The sequence below is a fragment of the Octodon degus genome, unplaced genomic scaffold, assembly GCF_000260255.1.
Source record: "Octodon degus isolate 3935 unplaced genomic scaffold, OctDeg1.0 scaffold00022, whole genome shotgun sequence".
NCBI lineage: Eukaryota > Metazoa > Chordata > Mammalia > Rodentia > Octodontidae > Octodon > Octodon degus.
The window spans coordinates 18,739,391-18,747,826 of NW_004524598.1; the positions used below are offsets into that span (position 1 = coordinate 18,739,391).

General features: G+C 41.7%; 1 protein-coding gene and 1 pseudogene across 2 annotated transcripts in view; one reads left to right on the forward strand and one right to left on the reverse strand.

Annotated features, from left to right (window-relative positions):
* The window catches only part of LOC105741755, a 27,133-nt pseudogene extending 25,520 nt beyond the window's left edge, over window positions 1–1,613 (forward strand).
* Bckdhb (branched chain keto acid dehydrogenase E1 subunit beta) overlaps window positions 1–8,436 on the reverse strand; it is a 210,217-nt gene that overhangs the window by 121,557 nt on the left and 80,224 nt on the right. The gene's annotated exons all lie outside the window — the stretch shown is intronic.

Sequence of the window (8,436 nt, forward strand, 5' to 3'; positions counted from 1 at the left end):
AGTTCCGAAATTATTTCTGATCTGATTTCTTCTATGCCTTTCTGCAGTTGATTCTTTACTGTCAACGCTATTATTTCAGAGCTATCTGGTGTGTGATTTCCAGTTTCCTCAGTGCTAGTGTCTTGTGCATTTGTACTGGGTGGACTCGGGGCCTGAGACTGTATTTTGTTCCTTCTCTTTGTCATTTTGTATACCACTGTCTTCTGAGCTTTGGTGCAGAGCTTAGATAGAGTTATTACCTTGATGCTACCTATTTTCTATTTAATAATTCAATCAGTTCAAGATTGGGTTTCAGAAATCCTTTTTTTTTTCCTTTCTAAAAAATTTTATTTATTTATTTACTTGCTACAGGGTCTCGCTATGCAGCTTGCACTTGTGGCGATCCTCCTGTCTTAGTCTCCATAGCGCAGGGATTACAGGCATCCCCCACCATGCCCCGGGGTTCCAGGGCCACACTGCATGCCATACCAGGGATTGAACTCAGGATCCTGTGCTTGCCAGGCAGCTGCTTAGCCCACTGAGCTATCTCTCCAGCCCAAGGAGTTGCATAAATGCTAAGTTCACATCTGCTGTCAAGTCCATCATATGCCATGTTCAGTGGTTTTAGATAAAAAAGCAAATTAAATAAGTATATGGTTTAGAAAAGATACCCTTGCTTTTCTTGCACATCATTTTGATCAACTAGGAAAATCAAGGCACAAGCTATTGGAATAAACAAGACTGTGACAGGTAAGCACTCCAGTGACCAACAGGCACAATCACCCATCCTGTTATAAAATGAGAAAACACAGTACAGAAGCCTTCCAGCTCAAGATGACGGACTGAATGTATGCTTTTGTCTCCCTTCTCTCCCAAGGCAGGAAGTGAATGCAAAAGAGAAAAAAAAAAACCATAACAGCAAAAACAAAGTTGGGGAGAGAGGGTGACTACCAGACAAAGAAGGGAATGGAATGATTCTCTCAGGACTCTGAGTTGAAAATACAAAACAAAAAGCAGAGAGAGTCCCAGCAGCCCAGTTCGACAGGGATATAGGGGAAGAGGAGGCTCAGCTCCCCAGAGAGGACCAACTCGGTGGGTTTAAGCATGAAGGACGATGCTGTCCCTGAAGTGTGCACAATCTTCACATTTTAAATATCTGTTAAAGGCAAACTTAATTTTAAAAACTTGAGAATGGAGACCACAGAATTAAAGAGAACAGCTGCACAAACTGCGCAATTTCTTCCAAATAAAACGTGACCTCAGAGATGATCCAGATAAAGCTAGCTTCTGATAAAAGTATCCAAATTTCCTGTAGAGATGTTCATACGCTGTGAGCATCCGTGTCCGAGACTTAAGACTGCACAAGGAGGGCGCACATGGGAGGTGCCTGGCCCGCCTACAGAGAGATCTCCCTTTCACTCACCCCAAGAGCTCACTCATGTTCATAGATCAGTATTTCCTCACTAGGCCTCTGTACTGTCAGGTATCCAGAAAAAAACACCAATCACAACGAAAGGAAAAATAATTTATAGAACACAACTTTAAAAACCTACTTTGTTTTGATACAGGAGAAAGAAACCCCCAAGCTGCCAGATGTCCAGGATGAGCTTGTGTTCTCTAACATCAAAGAATGAATTTTAGGAACAACAGAGATTAAGAGCAAAATATATTTATTGAGGGAAAGAAAGGTTCTGTCCGAGAGAGGGACAGGAGGGGACTGAGTGAGCTGCCAAGGACCCTGCTTTTTCTAGGGAGTTCATACAGGACACGAGGTGGGTCTTAGGTGGGAAAAATCATTAAGATGGGCATAAAGTGGGACAAAACTATGGTCAACCAATGAGATTACAAGCATAACTGATCAGGTAAAATGGATTAAATCGGGATCAAATGGAGAAGCCAGTCACTTAGCAAGCAGGCATGAATGAACAGGGGCTTTTTTGCAGAGAGTTGGGTTAGTGGCTCTTCCTGGCTTCCTGGGTCAGAGAGGCCTATTTAGAACATCAGTCTCTGATGTCTCTTCTCAGGGGACACACGCGGGTGCATCTGATTCACCTTCTGTCATCAGGTCTGGCCCACAGAGGGCTCCTGTCTCCCTCGAAGTTGTACACGTCTGTCTTCTACAGTGGTTCGTTGAGAGTCTCACCCTAACTTACCTGCCTAGAACAGTTCATCAGAAATTGAAAAAGATATAACAACAACAAAACCCCAACAGCATAATGCAAAAAAAGAATGGAGTGCAAGGGAAAAAACTGCTAAAATTAAAATTTTTAAGAATTTAAAGACTAGAGGAACCACTTACAACACTTCGTGTCAAAAATATGATACGAAACTAGAATAAAGAGGATAAGATAAACAGAAAACCCCATCCAGATGGCCTACAAAACAATTAGCAAGAGACTGTGAAAAGACAAAAGAGGAAGGATGCAATTATTTTTTAAATAATATAAAGGTGTCAGGGGAAAGTCACTCTTATCTTGAATTATCCACCATTTTTAAACTTGAGAAACTTACAAATGTGAAAGCCACATTCACACTCAAACAATGCTCACATTCACACTCAAACCTGTGGCACTGCGGTATAAAATGAACCCCACAAGAACAAAATGAAACCAAACCAAACCACAGAACCACAGCAGCCAGAAAAGCAAACACACAGTGCACTTACTAAAGAATACGAATGAAGCTGGTGTCAACATTTTCTATCTGAATATGTCATAGTGAAACACTATCTTCAAAATACAACATGAAAAGTTTCTGGGAACCGCGAATTCTCTATTCAGCCAGATACCAACCAAATACAAATACTAGAGACAGGCGCATTTCCGACGCAGTGGCAGGAAGCCTCTGACCCCGCAGCCGTAGGCCTGGAGAGGCCAGAGGCTGTCTGTGCAGGCACGCGAGCCAGAGAAGAGTGCTCAAGCCTGAGAAATCCAACGAAGCAGAAATAAAGTGGATTCTGAGAGAGAACGGTGTGAGTGATCTTGAAGATATTTTAAAGATGTGTTACACAGTTTTGCAAATAGGAAATAAATGGCAATTACAAACACCGAAAATCCAAAAAGATCTTGCACACGCCAAGTACGAGGCTTCTGAATGGAGCACAGCCGTGAGCAGCGAGGGCTATATAAGAAAAGGCGAAGCATCAGATTAAGGTGCCAAGGACATCTGAGATCAGGGTCCAGGGAGCAGAGAGGCGGGGCCTGGAGAAAGGAAAGAACTAAGCAAAGTCTGACCCCGCCTAACATCATCTCGGTGGTGAAGATGACCACTTTCCTAATAACACCAAAAGTGTTTTCTGGCTTTTAATTTTTATAACCACTGCAAGGGAAGACTGGGAGACGCGAACTGTGCCCAGGGGTGCCTGCCTCCAACCCCAGCTCTGCGGAGCTGGGGCTGAGGCAGGAGGAGTCCAGGTGCAAGGCCAGCCTGGTCTTTTAGTGAAACCTTGTCTCAAAAAAAACCCTTAAAAATGGACTGAAGACCATAGCGCAGTGTGAGGGTCAGGGGTACAATCCTCAGTGCCACACCCACACACAAAGGAGATGCAATAACTTAATTGTGATTAGAGAACAGAATGTAATATGATCTGTTTGGACAATGTAAAAATAAACAGCTTACAGAATGGAAGCTGGGAACTGGAATGGAAGGAGGAGGGCGCTCTTGGAAAGAGGATACTGACGTGAGCAACCCTCAGCTAAGTAACCCTACATCCTCAAGGTACAACGTGAAAACCGTACATCTTCCAGTCTCTGTCATAGCAAGATAAAGACGTGACCCAGTGCAGCCCTGCGCATCAGCGAACCACAGGAGGGAGCTGGGCGAGGCGTCCCTTCCTTCCCCTGGCACAGCTAGGAATCGCGTCTTGACCTGGCCCTTCCGCACCCACACAACTCGCCCCAGCACACCAATGTTTTATGCCGCTAGGAAACAAGGAGGCAAAGCACAACCGCACCGCTGACTCGCGCCGCAGTGAGATGCTGGGTCACGCACTCCGCATGGGCTCAGGCCAGCCCATCTGCTCTGCTTTGCAAGTGTTTATTACATGATTTTCCCCAACTCTGATGTATTTTGCCCTGAACTCCATAACTCAGCAGGCTCCATCCTTCCTTCCGGACTCTAGTTGCACACCCCTTCTTGCGCTCATTACAAAGTTGTTCAGCTGTTTAATGGGCTCCACAACCAGTGGTCTGATTTTCCCCAAGGCCTTGTTATTTCCAGTGAGCATTTCGTGGTACATCCAGGACTTTACAAGGTATGACTTCAGAGACAGGAGGTGGCTGGCAGGAGAACGAACTGGAGAAGTAGCTAAAAGTGGCCTTGTAGAGGGGGAGGCGCGAGGCGGGAAACACTTACTTTGAACAGTTAAGCGTCACTGCACTGTGAAATTTAACTGCCACAGTAAAGGATAACTGTTGGGCCAGGGAGATAGCTCAGTGGCACAGCAGCTGCCTGGCAAGCACGAGGTACTGAGTTTGAGTCTCAGGACCAAAACAAAACAAAAAACTCCACTCATTTAAGGGCTGGAAATATAGCTCAGTGCTGTATCACCTGCCTGGCAAGCACAAGGTAGTGAGTTTGATTCCTAGTACAAATAAATAAACAAATAAATAAACTGTTTATGTTGCCAAGTTCATATAAGAAGAAAAGATAACATGGTCAAAGAAAAAGTCAAACAATGATCCTATCTCAATATCACCAAAACATACAAAAATACTAACAATATATGCAAGGGGGCTGAGGTAGGAGAACGGTGTACAGAAGGCCACGCTGGGTTTATACAGGGAAGCCATGGCTAGCCTGCAGGGCCCAGCACGAACTCGTCTCCAATAAAACACGATAAAATAAAATACAAACAAAATACATTTTAGATGTATGACAGTTGACTAAAGAATTGTATGACAAACATAAAGGAACGTATAAACAATAATGAGACAACCAAGTTCTAGAAAGAAAAAGCAATGAAAATTATGTCAGGGAGTGAACGTATTTAGACTTATTGATCACTCATGACTGATAAGCATATTCCCAATAACATAAAAAATCAAAGAATAACTGCTGTGTTGAAAAATCTTTGTAGACCACAGTTTTGATAAATATTTAGGTTAAAATTTCACACTTACACACTGTGAAACCGAGGTATTATTATAATAGGAAAAGTTAAGAAAAATGTTACCAATTATGGCATAAGGACTAAAATTTTGGATTAGCACAAGGCTAATGAGGCAGAGGAAGCCAAATGCCTGTCACACAAGCAGAGGAAGCGACAAGTTCCTATTTCTCACATTATACCTAAAAAAAATCTGTAGAGATTTTAGAGAACGAAGTCAGGAGCTTGCGCTTGCCAAGCGGGCACTTACGCCGCTGAGCTATCACGTCATAAGTTTTTCACTTTGAAATGAGGCAATGGATTCTTCACTGCTATTTAGAATATCAAAAGCAAACAGTTTAAACAAAATAAAAATACTGAGTCAAACTCAAATAATTTCAGTATATTAAGAAACACTTCAAAAACATAATAAATAGGATCAGTAATAGAAAACTATAATTCTATAATCTTTTCTTTATCCAGATCCATGTAGAAAAAAATAGTAACGCCACATGAAAAAAAGTTACTACAATTTATGATGTATATAGAGTATTTAACAAGGTCTCACACACACACACACACACACACACACATAAATGTATGTTTTAAAATACGATACAACTGAGTGAATGTGAAAGAAATTTCCTAGACATATTATAAAATATGTTGCAAGCTGAAATTTTAGAAACATTTTATCAGTAAAAACTGTCAAGTGACACCTTTTAAAACATGAACTAACTTATTTGTAAGGTAAATATTCTCCCGAGGGGCAGCTGAACTCAGTATCAGGGTGTGAGAATTTATGACTTAAGACTGAACTTCAGCGCCGCTACTGATTATTAGCTGAGTGACTTCAGGACGTCTGTCATCTTTCTGAGATCTAATTTCCTTGTCTTTGTTAAAACAAATAATAATTCTTAGCATATAGTGTAACTGAAAGAACGAAATCAAGACCTACACGGCTCTGCCAAGACGTCCGGAGCAAAACGGATCTGGAATGAAAGCACAGCCCCTCCCAAGAAATGCTCTTCTAGTGCCAGTACCTTCCATGCTTTTAAGTGGCTCCATCACCTCCAGATGACATTTATAAATTTTGCTCCATCTCTGCTTGGACAGTTGCCTGCTGCAATAAAATATGAAAGGCCCCAAGTCCTCAAACCTGGGTTACGGCAATGCTGACCTTCGCGAGCTCTACGTGACTCCACTTTTCCAATACTGAGTTTTCCAGCCTAAAAAGTAACAATACTGACAAGTGATTAGAAGACCTGTCAAGGACACAAAAGGAGATACTCACAAGACGGGCACAGGAAGATGTGCGCAAGACAACCTTTCTGTTCACAACTTACCAGGTCCTATTACATAAATATATTAACATGCACTATATAAATATATTAATATGTATTATATAAAATATACAAAAGTAGGCCAGCACCTATAGTTATTATTTTAATTTTCATTAAGATGCCATAAATACACCAGGTGTCAGGTATATTTTTCTCAGTTCTCCTTTTCCTACAGAAGTTACCAATTCCTTCTTTACCTGCTTTCATTGAAAAACTAAATACCACTGGTTATTTTAAAAATAAAGCAAGCTTATTCAAGAAGTCTGCATATGGCATCTCCTATATTCTGTATCTTTAAACCATCCAGGACCTAGCAATGAACAAAATACTCAAAATACTGTACACAAAACTCCTTGCCCTCGTGGAATTTGAGAAATCAGCCGAAAGCCACCAAGCACGACAATAAATGTCAGTCACATGCCAGCACACGGCATCCAAGAACCTAAAACTTGCTCCAGTCAGTACAGTTAACTAGCTGTGGTCAGGACAAAGACAAGCACACCAGCAGGACAACCAAGATCTCAGCACTCTCACCCAGGAGAACAGCAGCAAGTCAGGCAACTGGACAAGGGGACATTATCCTGCCCGCTTTTTTTATGCGGGCAAACTACATCAAAACCAATTCCAAACTAAAATAAGACATATTCTTTACTCCTAAAGAAAAACAACCTTATCCCACGCAGTAAGCTTAAAGGATGCCTTACTCATTTTAAATAGACTTTGATATTAGAATCTTATTTTAACCATGAAGGAAATATATATAATCTCTGACATGTCACATGTCACGGACTTGCCTTGAAGTCTACCATCATAAAACAAACTACTTTCAAAAGCTAAATAAAACATGCTAAAGCAGCAATAATTTAAACACAAATATGCTTTTACTTCCAAAAAGCATATCATTTCATCTGCTAATAGCCTTTGATTACATTTTTACTCAAAGCTTATTTAGATAAGAGTCCAAATTTTGTTTTGAGTCCAATGGATTATCAGCTGTTCTGATATTTAAATTAAATAAAACTTTTAGAGCACATAATAACACATACCCTGAAATAAGAATACTGGTACAGTATTTATTGAGAACTACAACGCAAATTAAGCTTAATTTACAAGAGTCAAACTCTACTAGGAAAACCTCGTTACGTTAACCATAAAACCTGGCGTAAGAGAGGCCTCTAGTGGTTATTGGTGGTTACTAACTTCCCTTTCACCTCAGGGCCCAAGTCTTTGGCATTGTCTGTTTGCCTGCCTTGCCTGCCTGCCTGCCTGCCTGCCTCTGTCTGTCTCTGTCTCTGTCTCTGTCTCTGTCTCTGTCTCTGTCTCTGTCTCTGTCTCTGTCTCTGTCTCTGTCTCTCTCTCTTTTTCTATCTGTCTCTCTCTCTCTCTCTCTCTGTCACACACACACACACACACACACACACACAGAGCCTCAAGCAAAGCAGCTCGCACTCAATCACTGTGTGACTCAAGTCTAAAAAAACCCATTTTAAAAATTGTTTCGTACTGGCAGTGCTTCACCACTTGGGTTTTTCTAACGGCAAATCTTTCCACTTCCCATGAAACCAGTTTGAAACAACCCAGTACAAATATTAGATCCCAAATATTACTGGGTTAATGCTAGCAAGCTTAAATGTAAAACGGAAATTTAGGGTAATCTAAATCAATCCTATGAAAATGAAAATAAAAATCCTTCAAAGGCTACAAAATTGGAGTAAAGTTCTAAAGCAATGGATACGTCTTCATTGTTCTTCGAAGCATCTTTCCTGCTACTATGAACACACGTGCTCTGATGAACACCCAGGCACAAGTGCATTTCAGTGGATGAGTGGGTGCGGGTGGGCCTAGCACGCAGGTGGCCGTGGTGGGCTTCTGTAGCTAAAACCCCACGACAGTGCACTCCCTGCACTGCAGACAGGGAACCCGGCAGAGAAAGGGCCCTGAAAGAACAACCGGATCCAGTGAAGTCTGAGCAGTAAAACCTGTGCTCTTGGTTCACAGCAAACTGCCACAGACCGTGTCTGGCCAGCA